The sequence below is a fragment of the Limulus polyphemus genome, unplaced genomic scaffold, assembly GCF_000517525.1.
Source record: "Limulus polyphemus unplaced genomic scaffold, Limulus_polyphemus-2.1.2 Scaffold2082, whole genome shotgun sequence".
In the NCBI taxonomy this organism is placed as follows: domain Eukaryota; kingdom Metazoa; phylum Arthropoda; class Merostomata; order Xiphosura; family Limulidae; genus Limulus; species Limulus polyphemus.
Genome location: NW_013667692.1, coordinates 58,030 through 78,004, shown reverse-complemented (window position 1 = coordinate 78,004; position 19,975 = coordinate 58,030). Strand labels below are relative to the sequence as shown.

Sequence of the window (19,975 nt, the reverse complement as noted above, 5' to 3'; positions counted from 1 at the left end):
TCTAACAGAAATTCATAAAGATTGTGTATATGATAATATTTTTTTAAATAGTTTAAAATTCGAATAGGTGACATTATTTGAACTATAAGCTTCAGAGAGTGGAGTGTGTTTTACGTTAAATTAATGTCATTAACACATCTGCAGCCCGAATGAATGAACTGTTGAGAGATAGATTTGTTTCCATTATTGAGGAAAATATATGAACTGTTAATGAAGAGTGAGTTTTGTTTGACTGCTATGTTTAAACATGCATAAAACGAGGAAAGGAAGTAACTTTTGTCAAATTTTGTATAACATAATCGATGTATTTTCAGAAAATCGAGATGATAACATTACACTCTCAGATTGACACCAAACATCAACTGTTCTTGCAATTTAAAGACAAAATAATAGAAACATCTGACAAACTATTGTTTTGCTGCCAGTATTGAAACCACGTGAAATAAACCAAAGCTGTTAGATAATTCAGTGTTGAAACACGATCACGAAGAGGCAGATACTATCATAGCAATGCACTGTTTGGATGCAAAATAGCTATGCCTGAATGCAAATTTATGTCAATTCAATTGACTGATGTGTTGTTACTTTAGTCGATACATTTAAAGAGCACGAGACTTCGAAGTTAATTATGCATACTGGAAGAGGAAAGTCTCAGAGAATTATTAATATTGAAGAACTTTATCGAGTATTAGAGTCGATAAAGTCCAAAGCTCTTCTAGGTTTATATGCTTGGTCAGGTGCTGATTTGGGTGAAATATTATCAGGTACTGGGAAAATGGCATGGGTGAAATATTATCAGGTACTGGGAAAATGGCACATCTCCAAAACAGATAGAACCTCTTGTGTAGAGAGAGAAAGAGAAGGTAGGGCCTTCATGACTGCCTTTTCCATATTGTGGAGCTGAGATGGAGAAGGTTGGGCTTAACTGAAATTGAAGAGAACCCCCAAATGAATAAGATACTGCATGAGGGTAGAAAGGACTAATTCAATTTGATGCAAAACCCCACCCAAGCAACCTCCCGAAGAAGTAATCAGGTGTGAGTTACTGACTGGACACAGGAAGAAGTGAGTAGGAGCCAGTCTTCCAAGAAATGGTAAGTCCAAAGACACAGTGAGTGAAGATGACATAAAAAAAAAAGAGCATACCACTCAACAAAACACATACAGAGCTGAAGAAAGACTGAATGGGAGCAACTAGAATTGGAAGACAGAACTCTCGTGGATGAAGAAATGAAAACAACATGACAATGGGGCAATTGTAGTACGAAGTCCCAGGAAAAACCCACCGAAGTGAGAGGTAGGACTCCATGGTGAAGCGAGGTGTCTCCAGATGTGTATACATCCAGGACATATCTATGATGGGTCTCCAATCTCCCATGTTTTAGAGGACAACATATAGACGGGAGTAAAATCCATAATGGATGGGAGCCACCTGTTCAATAGTTCCTTTGTTAGGAGGTCTTGAACAGAGTTAGCAAGATGACTGGATGTAGTATGATCCTGAGGAGGAGGAAGGAAGGAAATATGGGAAGTGGATAGAGAAGAGAGTGAAACTGAAGGCAGAAACCTTGAGATAGGACCCGTAGAATCCTCAGAACTTACCAAATACTGAGCAGAGAAAACATGAAAGACCTAAATCATTGAGTGCGGAAATTAGTTCCATCCACACAAGCTCACATAAACACACCAAATATGGGTATTCCTATTGGGAGTGAGGAATACACACTAAAAACTTACTACAGATCTCCTGGGAAAATGAACAATACCTAACCCAGCAAATTACATGTAGGCATGGTAACAGGTGACAAGTGCTGTAGAAAGAAATATCCATTCAGTAGTTATATCCTTCCTCACAATAATCTTAACATGAAAGGAAGAAATCATTGGCCAAACATAAAACACAAACTCACAGTGAACTAAAGCCTGTGATTCCCCAGCAGACATTGTCGACCCTGAGAACTGGGGACTCGTATCAGAACCATTGCCTACTGTCGCAGGAATTTTATCAAGCAGTATATTAAACCTGGAATTCATATGAACAAATTAGAAATAGAAAGACAGAAATATTTCTAAAACAAACGAATAGAAACAATGGAAATCAGACACAAGAAGTCGAAGCTTGAAGTTGAAATGAATAAAACTTGTGATCAAGCACAATCAAAATTTTGTAGTCACATGGAGAACTAGTTAAAACACACGTCTATACACTAGAATGCCAATCGAGAAAGTAAGGATTGTGCTAGAATAGTCAAGGGAGCTAGCTACTTGCACTTGTATAGGTTGTGAAGTATGATTGTTGGAGGGTAGTCACATGATGTGCACATGTTCTGAAATGGCACCAAAATAAAGGGGTATAATAGATTGAAGCGCTATAAGCGAAACATTTTTTTTTCTAGCAATGCTTAGAGGGTAAATCAAGGTCGAGATAGCTTTGGGTGACAGAAGGTAGTACCATTTTGGAAGTTAAAGGTAACAAAAGTATTTAAGAAGATATTATCAAGAATTCACAAAAAGATGGGGATAAAACAGTCATGGCTCAAGGGATAAGGAATTTTTTGCTGAAAAACAATCACATGTAAATACACAAAGTGCCAAGGAAAAGAAAATCTCCATATAAGGTAAGTTTAAACTAGTAGTGCAAGTAGAGATAGTACTACTACTATGTGATAGTAGTTGATTGCCTATTTATGCTATCAGGAGGTACATGATCTTGCCCTAAGGAAATCAGGAGTATAGAATGCAATGGAAAGAACAGGTGAAGAGGAAGTGGAGGTAGAGAAAGGAGAAGAAAGGTAAAAATCTTGGTACAAACTACGAGTTATACCTCAAGGTTAGAATAGTTAAACTAATGTATTTGAACAACTATTTAGTTTACCATTCATTTTAACACAATTGTTATCTTTATTTGTGTCTATGATAAAGCATTGCTTCTCAATAACACTTTCAGACTCTTGGGCAGTGTTGATCACATTTTGAAATAAAAATCTTGTTTTTTAGGACACTTACACTGCTAAAAAAATCCGAAAACTTCAAATTAAATTTCAACACTTTTCACTCAAGATTGTATTAATGCTGGTGAGTTTTCTACCATTAGTCTAATTTTTCAATGAGATTTTTATAGGCTAGGCATGGCCTGTAATTAATAAAATTAGTAATATGTGAAGTATCATGTGAAAACTCATATTGAATAGTGCATGTTGTAAGCACTTCGGCATAATAAAGATATCCCCTACTTCCAACTGCTATAAAACATGTCTAGTATAAATTGCATCAACTATGGAACTAAAGAAAACTACACATTAAACCCACTCAACTTATTTAGAGAACAGTCAACTTTTTAAAAATATGATATTTCCTCTTTCAATCTCCATTTTGTTCATGATCAAAAAATTAAAACAACCAAAAAAAAGTTTCAAGTTTACATAAGTTGCAGTTAGAATTCTGTGCGAGTTACAAAAGAGTATAAAGAATATAGGACAATTCTCTTAGTTTTAAAGCATTATATGGCAGTAAACTAGTTTTCTAGCATTTCAAATACAGCAGCCCTCTGAATGAAATAATAAACTTTCTTCAGAACTCTTCATTCGGGACTTTTTACAATGGTGGTCTCCTATATGTTTCAAAAAAAATATTACCTAACAATGTATGGAAAGTAGTCAGTATAGATTTTCAATACAAATGCTACACTATATACAAAAACATGAAAAAAACATACATTCACATTCATCTTAGCCCATAATTCACCACATCACATTTTATTCATTGTTACTCAATGATTATTCTTGGGTGTTGGTTTGATTTGTTTTTACTTTAATGCAAAGCTAATTTAGCAGTGATAAACTATAGGTAAGGCAGGTAGTCAACACCACTCACTGCCAACTCTTGGACTACCATTGAATAGTGGGATTGACTGTCACATTATAATGCCCCCACAGGTGAAAGGATGAGCATGTTCAATGAAGGGGGATTCGAATCCACAACCTGCAGATTATGAGTTGACCATTCCAACCATCAGGCCATTCTTAGGTGAATTACATGTCAAACTTAATGTAAGTTCAGTTTTACAGCACATGAATAAAATGATGCAATATGATTAATGTCAAGTTACTTTAATTTGCTGCATTTATGAGATGCCATCTACTTTTTGAGCTAAAGCTTATTTTTGGAAAGTGTTTTTGAAAGAAATTCATGTATTTCTATGTGTTACTTCAACCCAAAACACTTACAATGTAATCATTATTGTTTAACTAGGCCTTTCAATGGATGCAACTCATACAGTGAAGTAATATGCAGATGAGAATATTCTACATTATCAAGTAGGTTTCATGAGATTGGAAAGTGTGTTATCTTTAAGGAAAACAACGTGTGAGAAAGAGCCAAAAGCAGCAGTGACATTGGATGACACTCATTTTGAGCTGAGCTAGGCAAAATGAAGTCTGGGAATGAGAGTGACTGGAGGAAGGGGAGTATTTTTATTTTATTATCTGATGTTTTTTCTCATTCACTGCTGATGTGGCATGCTTTCAAGAATAAATAATTATTTACAACTAAAAAGAACTAGGTACCTGCCTCAGTTAAGTAGATGCAGATTAAATCCACTGCTTCAAGCTGTTAAAGCCAAGATTAGTATATATTGTAAAATTTGTATGATAAAGAAAGGATCTGTTAGCCATGGTTGCTAGGGGCTCATACTGCAAATGTTCATACCAGCATTCACTACAACATTTGGTGTTTACCATTTTTGGAGTTGCTTTTTTTTAGCATTCAATAATGGAAAAATACAGGTTATTTAAAAGCTATTTTAAAGCATATTTTAAATTTTGACAACCAAGCTTTGCAAAAGTGTGCACTGAATTTTCCCCTTCACCTTCATACCACTGAGAAATATAATAATTGCACCAAGGGAAAAATTTGGGTACTGAAAATTTTGAAAATTACACAAGACTATTGAATCAAAAGTTGGCAAAGCTAGCAACAGAGTCATGAGTCAGAAAAGGGTAGTCTAATGATGTACAATACAACCACAGAAGTGATGAATAACAACATGTTTAATTAATTTTTCAGAATATAATCATTCTATCTTCAGCAAATTCCTATAGTAATTACTACACTATAGTTGCAAATAATAACCTTAAAGTTGAATAGAAGCTTATGTACAATGATAAATACTTGTGAAGGTAATATTGGGATTCAAAAGGGAGGAGGATTATTAAAACCAGTAAATGAAGTTGGATATAGATCTGAACTAAACATGTTAGTAAATGTATCTATAAAGCTAGTGAGAAATAATTAGAACAAGATTAACTCTCTTTACTCAGAAGTTCCAAATATGTTTGGACTGTAGCTAAAACTTTAAAGTCCATTGAAAAAATGTTCTGTTCAGTAGCTTGACTGTGTTTGAGGATAGATGAGGTGCAGGGATATGATAAAGGGTGACCAGTTTTATATGAAATCTTCATGTGTTCATAGACATGTACAGTAAAATGAAACAGGAATTGCTGAACTAGCACTTACAACATATAGAAAGATCTTCTACAATTATTAAAGAAAAAGAGTTCTAAGTGAAAATGTGGGTTTACAATATTGTGGATATACAAGACTGTTTAGTGTAAGAGTTATTATTTAGTTCATTTAGTGATCTAATACTTCGTGATTATTTAGTTTTCATAACAAAAGTGTTAAAAATTAATTATTTTAAAGGTGATAGTTAAGACAAATTTCATTATACAACTCAGTAAGAGCTGTATGGTGTGTGTGTATTAAACTGTTGTAATTTGACATCACATTACTCAAACCTTCTCACTGTCTTAAGTGAGTATTGTTACATAATAGTACCTCATAGTTTGTAGAAAGTTCTAGGCCTCAGTTGGACAATATATATATATAGGCAATCAAGTGAGTGCAAGTTAAATCAGAAAATGTTAAGTTAATGAAAGTGATGTTAGCCTGCGTGATTGTTAGTTTGGCTGTAATGGGCAATATTTAAAGTTAGCTTCAGAGTGGTATTGTAATAATATATATATATAAAGGAGAACAATTTGTCTTGTCAAAGGGTGTTCTAAATTAATTGAACCCACCTGTGTGGACTTTGACACAAAGAAGACCATTATTTAAAGCTCTGGATGTAGTTTTGGTAACCCATGGGGTAACATAAGTGAATTTATCACTATTCTATTATGATAGGAGAGGAGAGAAAAATAATTTGTCTTGTCAATTGGGTACTAAAGTAACTGAACAAACCTGTATGGACTTTTGACAAGAAAAGAGAATCACTTAGAGTTTTAGATACAACTGTGATATCCTATAGTGTAAAGAATGTTTGTACATACGTTTGACTTGTTTTGAATGCTAACATTTCCTTAAGTCAAAAATGTATTTTCAGTAATACTTATTTTCTCTCACACAACAGTTATTACTCAACTGCCAGGGTTTCTTCCCTTGCCCATCTAAGCATTGGTCTGATTTTTTTCTCGCTTGCTCCAGTCTTTTATACCCCACTTAATTGCCCTTGGCAATATTTATCTCGTGAAACTCTCCACCTACATCAATGCACCCTCTAATCTGGTACTGTATATAAGTACCTCATTCATATAATATTATCACTTTTTCGAGACTGACTCAATCTGCAGTTTCTAGCACCAGATCTTAGTGGGGAGGAAGGGTGAGAGAGTGTGAGCGAAGGTAAATGTTATTAGAAATACATTTTTAATTTAAGAAATTGTTAATTAGTGGGGGAACACATTACATCCAGAACAGGTATGCTCTTCACCCAGAATATATTTCATGTACTGTGGGTGGAATTTTACATGATTTATCATCACTGGTGGCTAGGGCAGTTGGACCGCAATATATATATATATATATACTTATGAGTGTATCCCAACCTGTAGCCATAGAGTGATGCATTCCGAGCCACCAGAATCACAACGAGAAGGTAAGCAACACCGAAGTGGACAAATCTTCTCCTCAACCTGAATAAGTCCAAAAGGCAACACCCCAGGCTCGGAATGATGGGATCATCTATGCCATACTCAAACTGAGGAAACAGAACTTATCTGGTCTGGAATTATGAACACTCATCCTCACTCCCCAACCGTGTGGAGAAGGTAAATTCTACTTGTCCCCAGAATTATTGGGAGGATGTGGAACAAACTGTGCTCAACCAAGGACCCAGGATGGGACCACTCCACATTTGGAATTATGAGCAGACAATGGACACTCTTCCATGAACAATGTACTGAACCAATATTGATTAAAAAGAAGAGCCACACTCAACCCAACTGGATAGGTGAGCATCAAATCTGAACTGGTATTATAAGTAGGCTGGTGCCTCTCCTACCAATATCTGGGAAAAATCGTACAGGGACACTGTTAGGAGGAGGACCCCCAATTTTGCCCTCTTCTCTGAGAGGAGGAAATTTACTCTAACACTCTGGAAGAAAAGCATCTGTTCACCACCCCAGTGACTGGAAACTAGGTGTGGTAAGGACTCTCTAGCTACTAGTACAATCTGGTGGATAATGTGCAATGGGGGAGTCCTGAGGAACACTGCTCTGAAAACAGTGCAATAGGTGAACCAAGTTCCCTAAATTTTGAAAAGTAAACTGCCAGATCATGCAAGTAAGGTGAGATAAAAATATTGGGAGAAGTCCACATACCAGCCCACACATTGTCCTTCAGTGGGCAACTATGAACATAGAAATTTGACAATTTTGATGAAACACAACTTGCAGAAGTTTCCTTGCCTTCAAAGAGAACTCAGGATCAGCAATATGGATCAATTTTCGAACCCACCTTCTAAAGGTAATCAAGCATAAATCACAGTAAACTGAAGAAATTCAGTGAATAAAAAGTCATTGTATATCTCCTTCAAAGAAGTTAGTGTGAGCCATATAACATTTCAGGGCCCTAACTGGACATAGCAAGCGATCGGTGTCCAAGCAGTTATAGAGGTGAGAAATAGCGGTCAGGTGAATCAGTGAGAAGACTTTATCCCCTTTCCTGGCTGCCAAAGTCTTAGGTAGGAAGGACCTGTCTGGGAAAAGAAGGATGTAAGTAGAATGATAAAGAGACCTGAGTACATGCAGTGCAAACAACTTTGACCAGCAATGTCCACAGGCCAGCCGCAACAAAAACTTTAAGGGAAAGGTGATACCTGGTACATGAGGCTAATGACTCAAACAGTTCTTGTGACAGAGCACGTAATACCACCTTAATATCCCAGTTGGGTAATTGAAAAGGGACAAAGGACTCAAAATAACTTGAGAAGGCTGAATAGCACTGGGGACTCAAATAATTTCCATCTTTTCGAGTATTTAAATGTAGTCAATAAAGCCACCTTATATAATGTGATTGTAGAAGATGCTAAATGCTTTTCAAAAAGCCAGGTCAAAAAATGAGCTATGGTTGCATGTTTGGACAAATTAGTTCAATTTTCTCATGAGGAAAAACCACATAACTTCTATGCATAAAGCTTAAGATTCGAGATATCTGGGTGTATGATGTCAGATTGTGGCTGCCTGAACAGAGATGGCCAAAGAATAAGTGGCAGAGGTGGGCACTCTTGAAGATACCAAAGAAGCAGAAACCAATTTGTTACTACCAACAGCACATGACAAGCGGTTGATCAAACAATAGCCAGAACTCTGGGTAACAGACAAATCAGTGAGAAGGCATAGAGGTGCAATCCTGTCCGGTCCTGACTGAATGCATCTATTGCCAATACCCGAGGGTAAGGTACAGGAACTAATATGCCTGTAATTGAGTGTTCCAATGAGAGGCAAATGCATCTATCATCAGTGTCCAAAACTGAGAGCAAATCCAATAGAAAACCTTGTAATGTAGCATCCATTCAGTTGAGAGAACCCAGTTGGGTCGAGACAACTTATCTGCTATTAAATCCATCACCCACGAAAGATGGAAAGCTAGTAGGTTGATAGGATGGGAGTGAGACCAATAAAGAAGATCCCATGTTCAAAAAAAAAGATCCCATGACCGAATGTTCCCTTGACAGGAAATGTAAGACACCACCGTGGAACTGTTGGAGTGAAACATGATGATATTTCCCTTTAGAAATTCAAGACTTTGAGACAATGCCCTTTAGACAGCAAGAAGTCCTAAAATATTGATGTGGAAGGAAGTTTTGTCATCCATCCATAGGCCCTGTAATTCCTGACCATTGATATATGCACCCCATCCCTGAAGTGAGGCATCTATGAAGAGATGGATCTAGGAATGAGGTGGTGGTAGAGGAACACCTATCATAGCATTGTTCTGATCTAACTACCACTCGAGTTCTAAAATGTTGATCTTGAATAAGGAGATTGGGTGATCCAGTGGATCACTGTTCATGATCCATTGATCATGCAGTGACCACTGAAGGGATCTCATGTGTACTCATCCCAAAGTATTGAGAGAATCGAGTGATGCCCACATCCCCAAAAAAAGAAAGAATCATCCACACAGTGGGAGAAGGAGATGGGAGTAAGAATCTGACTGCCTGTTCAATAGCATGGAGCTGGATGGGAGTCAGCTGAGCCCAACTGAGATATGTGTTAAAAAATACACCCAGATGGACAATATATTGAGTTAGAATAAGAATAGATTTTTTGGCTCTGTTAATAAAGCCTGCCTTGGTGGCTTCTTAAAGGAGACTCTGGTGTAACATTCTTCCAACTAACGAGATGGTGCTAGGAGTAACCAGTCATCCATATAATGATGTGTGCATGGGCCTAGAGAATGGAGGAGATGAGAAAAAAGCTCATACTATTCTGCAGAACACATATGGTTCCAATGCTAGTTCAAAGAGCAGAGCTTTGAACTGCAAAACCTGACCCTTGAGTATAAAACGTAGATAGCGGTGAGGCAACTCTACTATGGGAATAAGTAGGTAGGCATCAGCAACATCGAATTTGGTCATCCACAGTCCCACAAAAAATGCCAACGTAGAGTGGGGAGTGACTACATTGTGAACTTGGGAGGATCTAAGAATTAGTTGAGACAAGGAAGATCAATGACTGAATGCCAATCACCTGTCTTCTTGGGCACAACAAGCAGACAGGAATAAAACCCCAGAATAACTGGGTCGACTCTCCCCACTGTCCCTTGACCAACAATTCTCTGATAGCCCTGGAATGAAGATCCAAAATCCGAGGATCTGTTGGAAGCAGGAACACTACAGGTTGGGGGGATAATGGTGGTGGAGATGTGAACTGAATGACAAACCCTGACACAAAAACCTGTAGCATCAATGGATTTGTAGTAAAGAAATTCCATACATCCAGAAAATGTCATAGCCGAGCCCCCACAAACTTCACCGGCATAGGGTAGTTACCACTGCCACTGATGGCATTCCTTTTTATATGGGTGGAATCTATTCTGGGTACCAATGAATTGAGGGGGTTGATGTCGGGGGTCGGGACACTGAAATAGGGGTAGAGCTGTGACTCCCTGTAGAAGCCTAGGAAAATCGATAGGCTAACAACGACAATGATGAATGCAGATGAGTAATATCAATTTGTGATTCCAAAGACTCTGAAATGGCCACAAAAATCACAGGTTGAAGAAAGGGGGGCCTCTTGGAGGGTGGCAGCAGGAATATGAATGCCCTCCAACAACACATCTCTACCCAACAACATACCAGCCAAGAAACTAAAGAAAGAGCAGAATCTGACAATCGTACCAAGGTAGATGCCAACAAATGTCTCAACTCATCATTAAATTGATGTGGTGATCACTGAGAGGCTTCTGACAAAATTTGGAGGGATGATTAATATCTCAGAACCCTACTGAGGGCTAGACGAATCTTAGAAAATTGTAATCTCTTCAAGTTGATCACAGGTTCCATTCTGAAGACCCACATTTCCAAATGTGGGTCTGGTCATAAAGAGCTTAAATAAACATCCCCCTGGGGGTGTTAAGCCAAAGCATGTTGTTCCGACAAATGTGGTGGACAAGGCATAGCTATCCTTCATGTAACTAAGTAGTAAACTTCCTTGCATGAACAGCAATATCAGGTGATGGAGGAAGAACTAAATGTTCATCCTCAGACCTTTCTGCTATCAAGAAAGGCACAGACTTAAAGGCAACTAGGGAAAAATCCAAACATCATTCACCCAATTGTCCAACTGAAGGTGGATTATCCAAATTGGCTTTATGAGAAGCCGACCCAGTAAAGGAAGGTGCCGGAAAAAGTGAATCTAAATTCTTTCCAGAATGTCTAGGATCATCTATAAAAGCAGCCTCAGAGTCCCCCAGAAAAACACCACTGGACGAAATATATGTCTCCATCTCACTACAAATCAGATCATGGATTGCCTCAACTGAGAGTGACTCTCAGTGATATTAGAGGTGGGATAGGGGAAGTCTGATTAGCCTCTGTGCTGAAACAGTAATCCGGAAATGCATGCTGTATATCGGCTTGTCAAAGGAAAAAAAAATCATTATTTTTTACAAAATCAATTAGGTGACGTGAAAATTGCTCTAACAGTCTCTAAATTCACAGTACAGAGAAACCCATTTCTGAACACTTTGTCGAGAAAAAGTGATAACATTATCTGAATGAGGTTCTTGTTATACAGTACCAGGATAGAGGATGCATTGATATAACTGGAGAGTGTCACGAGATACATCTTGTAAAGAGCAATTAAGTGTGGTATAAAAGGCTGGAGCAAGCAAGAAAAAATCAGACCAATGCTTAAATGGGCAAAGGAAAAAACCCTTACAGTCGAGTAATAACTGTCGTGTGAGAGGAGGTATGTTTTGGAAATATTATTTTAAAACAAGTGGATTGTGTGCTGTCCGTTTATTATTGACATTTATCACCAACGAGTCACAGACACCTATTGTAAAAAAATCCAATCCAGCCCATATTAAAAACCTGACAAATATTAGATATATACTAGACATTTAGCAGTAATATTAACCTTAAGAATCACCAATGTAGCTCACACCATGCTGTCTCACTCCACAAGGCAGGATAATGATTTGTTACTCAGTCACCCTAGTAAAAGAAATTCAACCTCTCAGAATTTCAGTGTTTTGTAGTATTCCAAACTAAGTACTGTTCAAGATTTATAGAATTGAAAATTCCTATCTTCATCACAAAACAAAGTTCCACTCAATACACACTAATTAAACTTCAGTCATGACATGACTTTATCTAAATCATTAATGGACGAAACTCTTCTTTTGTGTGTGTGTGTGTGTGTCAACTTATAAGTGGCAAACCATTAGACCAATTGTCACAAAATCTTACATTTCCTTACAGCCCCCTAAGGAGTGAGGGAGTGATATCATGGGTTGACACATTCAAATCTGATCCCCTTATGTCAACCTCCAAGAATCCCCTACATCTTTCCAATGCTTTGAACAAGTGCATCAACTAGTGACTTCAAATTACCCTTATTCACATCATAGAAATAAAAAGAGTTAAGATAATGCATACCAGATTACAACCTCAAAATATCAAGCACCAGCTTGGAAATCCATAATTGTTACTTTTCTTTCTATAAGGCATAAGTTATAGGTATAAGTATCTCTATGAAATTTTAGAGTTTAGGCCAGGTCACAAATTCATTGTATTATAACTTTAAATATCTTAGTATATTATTATCTGTGATTATGTGTAATAGTACGTTGTGTACTGTGAAGTTCAAGTGCTTTCTGCAAATAAGCAAGTGAACTACACTAAAGTTATTTATTCTTACAAAATAAAACTGTTTTACACTCAAATTTTTGATTTTCTTCCTGTATGTTTCTCAAATCAGATGTTATTTTAGTAGAATGTCTGTATTGTTTTCAACACATTAGCATCCTTCCTAAAATAAGGAGTACTAAAACAGAACACATCATTATACATATAAAAATAGAACTCTTGGTAACTTTTACTCAATACAGATAAACAACTGATTAAAGGTGGCAAAGTTTTATTAATCATGATACCGAAATTCTTATCTTTCTAAACAACATTAATATTTAACCCAATATATCATTTTTATAATAATATACCCTAAGTACGTCACTTTACATTTCTCTGTACTGAATATTAATTGCTATATTCTTAAACATCAAGTCTTTCTCAAAGAAATGTTTTCTAATGATTTAGCTTTTCCCAGTATCTTAAAATCATCAATGAATTTGATTATCTTACTACACAGTGGCCTTCTGTTTCTCTGCCAAATCACTGATATAAATAATTAACAGCATGGGTTCAAAAAAAGACCCTGAGAAATCTAACCACTTATACATTTTCAGTACCAAAATAATTTCATATTCAATGTTGTAAATTTAAATGAAGTATAATGCACAATCGAAATTTGTAACCTTTATAGAAATTAAACATATGAATTATTTTCAGAGAAGTATAATTGCAGTATTCTCAGGTGGAAATTGATTTCCCAACAAGTATTAGATAGTTAGACCCACTAATAACAACAGATTCAGTCAGGAAATAAAGGAGAATAATTTGTATGTGATAACTGAGTTTTCTTAGTTTACGTAAAATAATGAGACTGGATATGTTCAACGAAATCTTTATTATTGAACAAACAAGAAAAGAAAATGAAGCAAACATACTTGTGCACATGGGTAGACAGTTGTTTCTACCAGACTGTGATTAGCCACACATATTTTTTTTAGATCAATTTCTGTGGAACTAAGCATGATGATCTTAAATTACATATTTATTTGATGAACCCTGTACTACAAAAGCTTGCATGAAAATCAACAGGTAATTTACTTTTTTTCAGTTGAGAGCATCATGATGTTTGTTCTCTCACAACATTTGTCTGCTGTAACATACAGACAATGTTGAGTCAACCAGCAAAGGATATTAGTCACTAATTCTTTCAAGCTGAATGCTATATGTTACTGCAATATCCTCTTGGACAGAACTGAAACTATCTACTACAGAGAACAAAGAAGCCAGAATAAGACAATTATAAATACTTTCTGGACCACATATTTATGCTAAAACTGCATAGAAACTAAATAAATGAAAAACTTTAAAAATTACTATACAAAAAATGCAGGTAGAAAACGTATGATATGTCTGCATATCACACATTGAAACATGTCATTTTATTCCTATTTTTTAAATTCGTTTTCTATCTTTTCTACAAGTTTACTAACATACCTTTTATGCAGAACCTCAAAGGCTTTCTGATAGCCTAGGCACACAACAGCAACCAGAATGCCCCATTCAAGGTAGTAGGAATCTAAATGGCAAAACATTCACAAATTGTTGAAAAAATAATAATGCTAAATTTACTATGATAATATTTATCTTAAAATTATAGATTTCTAGATGTTTTCTAAAGTTCTTGACAAAATAATTCTAATAATTTATCTATAACAGTTAAACAAATAAAAGCACAACTTCCAGGTTTATCTAAAATCTTTTTGAAAAAACAGGTACCACTTTGGCAGTATTTCAATCATCAGGAATGTCTTCAATGCCTAGCAAATCATAAAACATATCTATTACAGATCCCTCCATCCCTTTAGTCAATTCCTTTCAACATCTTACAAGTAGGAGCTTTAATCTAAAATAAGGTAACCATATGTCCCTGATTTCTGTAAACAGTCCCTGGATATGGAATATTGACCCTAGGAAAAAAAATGTCCCTGTATTCCACAAATCAACCATACAATACACATATCTATTCTATTTCTTATATTTATTATGAAGTATGCAGCAGAAATGTATTAGAAATAAACAATCATAGAGTTTTTATTACTAACTTAGGTATATCATCACCACATGATGATACTGGTGTAACTGCCATAGCTACGAACTTGAACATGTTGTAGATCATCTTCCTGTTGTTTTTTTTAACAATAATATTCTAAAACATATACACTCATCAGAGAAATACAACTGTCACTAATACAGCAGGTCTCTCTAATACTGTCTGCATCTGGAAGTATGACGAGTACAGGTAAATCATTTTACGAAAATATTCCTGAAGTTATTTTAAAAAGCATGGCCACCTTACTCTAAAAGACCCCCAGGAAAGACTTCCTTATTTAGACTATCTATATATTCAGATAGTTATATCCCCCATACAATTTGCTGGTTGTTCATGTTAAGTAATTAATGTATTATGTATGCATTCATGTATGAACACACAATAAGCTCAAGATTGTTTTTCATTGCTGTACGAAGCAATTTTGGAGTGATTAGGCCATTGCCATTTCTAGGGAGGTCTGGGGGGAATGACCCCCAGAAATTATTTGAAACTTTAATGCTATGAGATTGAATCTTGAGCCATTTTAACTACAAATACTGCATACACACAACATAATGTATTGAATTAAAAGAAGCAAGTTTTAATACATAAATTGTAGCTATACATACCATGGAAAAGTGGTCAGGCCATGGCCTGACTGCTTCCTACAGCCCTGTTTTTATAGTAATTATGGATATGCACTTGTAAAATTCTTATCTTAAAAATATTTGAATTTAAATAATTACAACTCTACCCTACAGTGGTTCTAGGTGTTTATAATGCTAAAAACCAGGTTTCAATACTCTTGGTTGGTACAGCACAGATAGCCCATTGTATAGCTTTGTGCTTAACAATATACAAACAAAAAATAATAACAACACTAAATCTAAACAAATTGTGAGGGATGCAATTCATTTATAATACAGAGATGGAATAGTCTGTCTTGTATTTTATATTTTAGAAGCAAATAGCCTATCTCTTAAAAGAAAATACTTTTATTTTTGGGGAAAATATAATACTGATACTGATATAGGCATAGATACTGCCATTTTATTTTTTATCTAAATAATTAAAAAAAAATAAAATGCTATATTACTGAATGTATCATTATTACTTTTAGATCTATTTATAACTATTCAATTTAAGCATTAAGGGTTTTCAAGTCATGCAAAGTGAAACTGATGCTGCATAAGTTTAATTCATAAAAGTGTAGTGAAAAAAATTATCTTAGTGGGTGTGTGAATAAGTTAGATCAATGAATTACTGATTGGTAGGAGAAGGAGAAGCAAAGGTTTGTAATAAATGTAGTTCAGTCAAATTGGATTGGAGTTGAAAAAGGGATACCTCAAAGCTCTCTGCAAGAATCATCACTCTTTTTGATATACATTAAGGATATTGATAATATTTTAGATATAGTTGGAAGCTACTGTGTTACAAAGGAATATGGATTATTTGGGGAATTGGGCAAATAAGTGGCTGATGGCATTTAATCCTGCGAAGTGTAAGATAATACATGTGGGCTACCTTTTACTATAATTACCACCTTGTGGAAATCAACTCAATATGAAAGAAAAGGATCTTGGTGTTTTGTTAAATCAGTCTCTTAAGTCTTCCAGGCAGTATGTTGTTGCCAGTGGGAAAGCAAATAGGATTTGGGGTTGTATAATTGTATCTACAGGAATATTGAATATAAGTCAAACTTTTAAATTGTTATACTGCATATATATATAATTAGTATATCAGAGATTCTTTTGTCTCTCAGTGAGTTGTGGACATAAAAGATAGATCTGAAATGCTATTTTTACAAACCTCTGATTTTGAATTCAAAATGGAAATCTTAAGAGGAACATGGAGAAAAAAAAACATACACAGTTTACATGATTTTTTAACCCAAAGGAGTTTATTGTTTTTTGTACAGACCTCTTTTCAGGTCTCATTTTGAGTATTGCGTTCAATTTTGGCCTCCTTACTTTACGAAAGATATTGAGTTGTTGGAAAGGGTTCAAAGGAGGGCTACTACTAATACAAGGTTGATTCCTGGGATGGAGAGGCTGTCACATGAGGAGATGGTTAACGTTCTTAAAATAATTTTATCTTTTAAAAAGAATGGTTAGAAAGGATCTGACTGAAGTATCCAAAATTATAAAAGGAATAGATAGAACTGATACATCATCCATTGTTTAATTGTAAAAGTGGTAGGATTAGGGGATGTGGATTTAAAATTAGGCAATTTTATTTTTCAAACAGGGTGGTCAGCCTATAGAATAGATTGTCTTCGCTGCTTCGGATGGGGTAGACACAACAGGATTAGAAGAGGGCTTGATGAGTACTTGGGGAGTCAATAGTGTTTGATGAAATGAATGCTTGGGAAAGCCACGAGTCAAAGGGTGCTTGTTGTTACTCAAATGTTATGTTACACAGTGTTATTAACTTTAACTACCACTGCAGGCCTATTTCTAATTCTACTGAGTTAAACTTAACATTTTTGTAGAATTAACTTTGCAATTATTAATAGGAACTGAAAGTACAGAAGAGTGTATAACATTTGGTATATGAGACCTCTTGTCTAATACCATAGCTCTTTAGATCTCCTGGGTTACGACAGCTACTACTAAATAATAAATTGTTGTAACTTATAAGTGTATGTTCAGAAATAAAAAAATGAAGGTCAATTGCAAAAGGTATTAACAAATGACTATAAGTATAACTATTTTACGTTTAACTTGAAGCGCAACTGCATTTCTCTACAACAGTTTTATAATACAGTCTCAAAAAAGAAAGAAAAACCCCGATAAATGTCAAATTTTCGTTTAATTTTCTTTATTTTTAAGATTTCTTAACCCTATGACTAGTAATTATACTGTATTACTATTAGTATCAGGTCACGCCTCAAAAGTCTGAGACCAAAGTACTAGTACTACTACTACTAGTAAGTTATGCCTGTATGACATCAACTTGTGTATATTTTTAGTTGTTTTTTAATAGCTACTTAAAATGCTGAAAACAAAAATATATTAAAAAACAATTAAATTTCTTATTTGTGAGAAACACATAAACATGTAAAAATACACTTTGTGCAATATTATAAATATACGCGTACCTAATTAAGAATAGCTGCGAGAGTACTGTCCATTTTTAATGAAATGAAAAATGCAAATAATAGTATTACTTTTAATAGCGATATGGGTGTTCTCGCCTAGCTTCTCTAGGCCTAATCAAGCTCCCTTTATTCCCAACGTTATCCACGAGCGCCTTCATCCATCTCGAAGCAGACGACAATTTCGTTAGAACGAAAACGCGAAAAAGTAGTTAGAGAAAATAAGAAAAAAATTAACAAATTATTAGTAATGCAAAAGTTGAGAAAATACTTTTACTATATAAACTTAAAATAGTATTTTTTAAATTCAGTTACATTTTTTGTGTTACCTGTTCAATTTTATCAACAAAGTGTATATTTATACTGATATTTCAATTTAAATCACATATTATTTTATCTCATGACCTCTCACGTCTCTAACGCATGCGTCAACAGTGGCGGAGTAAGTCAAGATGTTTGACGAATGAGGATGTTTTCTACAGAACGCGAATAATATCTGGTGTTTTTCAGGTAACTTTGATTTGTTAGGCAATTACAAACTATTCTTTATGCATTTTTACGCAATTAATAACTTAAAATAAGAAGTGTTTTCCTAAACAGGAGGTATAAACATGTAAAAGTACGTTGGTTCTACAAATTACAATGGTCAATACCGTGGTACTGGTACTGTGTGGTAGTGGTACTGTAGTTTGTAAAACTTGTAATTGTAAATACTAATAATACTAATTACTATTACTAGCAATATCATTGCTGTATAAATTAAATGTATTACACTAGTACTACTGTAAGTGTTATTACATTGTACAGTATCAATGTGTAATTACTACTGTTGTGTCAGTATTTATACAAATGGTAATTTGTAGTACTTTGCTGTAGTGTTTAGACGAAATTACAGTGAGACTAACTAACTGAGTAACTAGTAATGTAATACTATTAGTAATACTACTACTACTACTACTAGTATTACAACGAATACGTTTACTTTGGAATGTGGTTTTCATTTGCAAATTATGATGTATTACTACTACAACTAAATTGTATGTTGACATGAGTTTAGAAAATGATCTTAGTTTGACTAGAACTTTTATTTTTAGAAGGAACGTGCAGTCAGTTTAACTCGGGTTCGATTGCCTGGTCAGTGTTTAGACAAGTGTTAGAGAGTCAGGCTTAAGGATACTAACAAATAACAACAATCATTTATGTGGTTGAAATTTTAGTGTCAACATTTTCTGTTAATTGTATTGTTTTAAATGTCACCTCTTCCTCTAGTTAAGGAGTATAATTTATTGAAATCTGGTTAATTTGATTAGCAGCTAGACCTAACATATTAAAAACCTATTGTAAATATATGTCACTAAATGTATTAGATTTAAAAATTGCATGTTTGATTTTGTATGAATTGTGTAAGAGTTACAAGTAGTCTATTGCATTGTTTTAACAAAACGTTAAGATTTTGATAAATTTTTCTGTTTACTAAGAATATTTTTAACAAAAGTTTGTGATTTTAATATAAAGTTTTGAAGAAAGTATAAAATTAATTTACAACTGAAGCAGTGAAAGGATATCATTGACAAAAACTGTGTATGCTTCTTCTGTGTATTTAACTTTTTATTCTGTTTCAGTGGGGAATTTCTCTTTTTGTAATTATAGACCATACATTAAGCCATAAAGATCTATTTGTATATTTACTTATTCTAGGGAAAATTTAATGTAGACACTCACAGTTTAATGGCTTTTATCAATTTTTTAGTTTCAGGGTAATGAAACATATTTAAGAACAACAGACCTTTGTTCAAGTTGCCCCAACCACTAAACTAAACATTAAAGGTACAGCTAAAAATGGAACTGTATGTTTTTCATATAGAAGAAAGTGGAGCAGCTGCTTAACCAAGTGCTTAAATGTTAAATTTGAAAAGGATCTAGAGGTGGGCTTCTAGATTGATTCCAGGAATGAAATGTTATGTGATAGGGATAGGTTAAGATCTTAGTTTCTCTTGAGAAAAGAAGGGTAAAAGGTGATCTTATAAATTTTATAAAATTAGCTATAGGGATTGATAAGGCAAATGCCTGTAATTTCTTTGTTCTTTGTGCTATATTTTCAATATCCTAGGATGAGGGAACACAAGTTTGATATTTATAATACAGACCA

General features: G+C 34.8%; 1 protein-coding gene and 1 long non-coding RNA gene across 3 annotated transcripts in view; one reads left to right on the top strand and one right to left on the bottom strand.

Annotated features, from left to right (window-relative positions):
- LOC111087380 overlaps positions 1–17,990 on the bottom strand; it is a 24,341-nt gene extending 6,351 nt beyond the window's left edge. The window contains exons 1-2 of one of the 2 annotated variants that reach the window (XR_002612077.1): positions 17,830–17,990; positions 14,135–14,216 (exon numbers count right to left, since the gene is read on the bottom strand). This is a non-coding gene — a long non-coding RNA (uncharacterized LOC111087380). The remainder of the gene's footprint in view (positions 1–14,134; positions 14,217–17,829) is intronic. The other variant, XR_002612078.1, reaches the window with a different exon arrangement.
- Positions 17,991–18,438: 448 nt separating this feature from the next.
- The window catches only part of LOC106465870 (cell wall protein RBR3-like), a gene marked incomplete at its 3' end in the record, with an annotated part of 56,091 nt that continues 54,554 nt past the window's right edge, over positions 18,439–19,975 (top strand). The window contains exon 1 of the mRNA XM_022393829.1: positions 18,439–18,445. The remainder of the gene's footprint in view (positions 18,446–19,975) is intronic.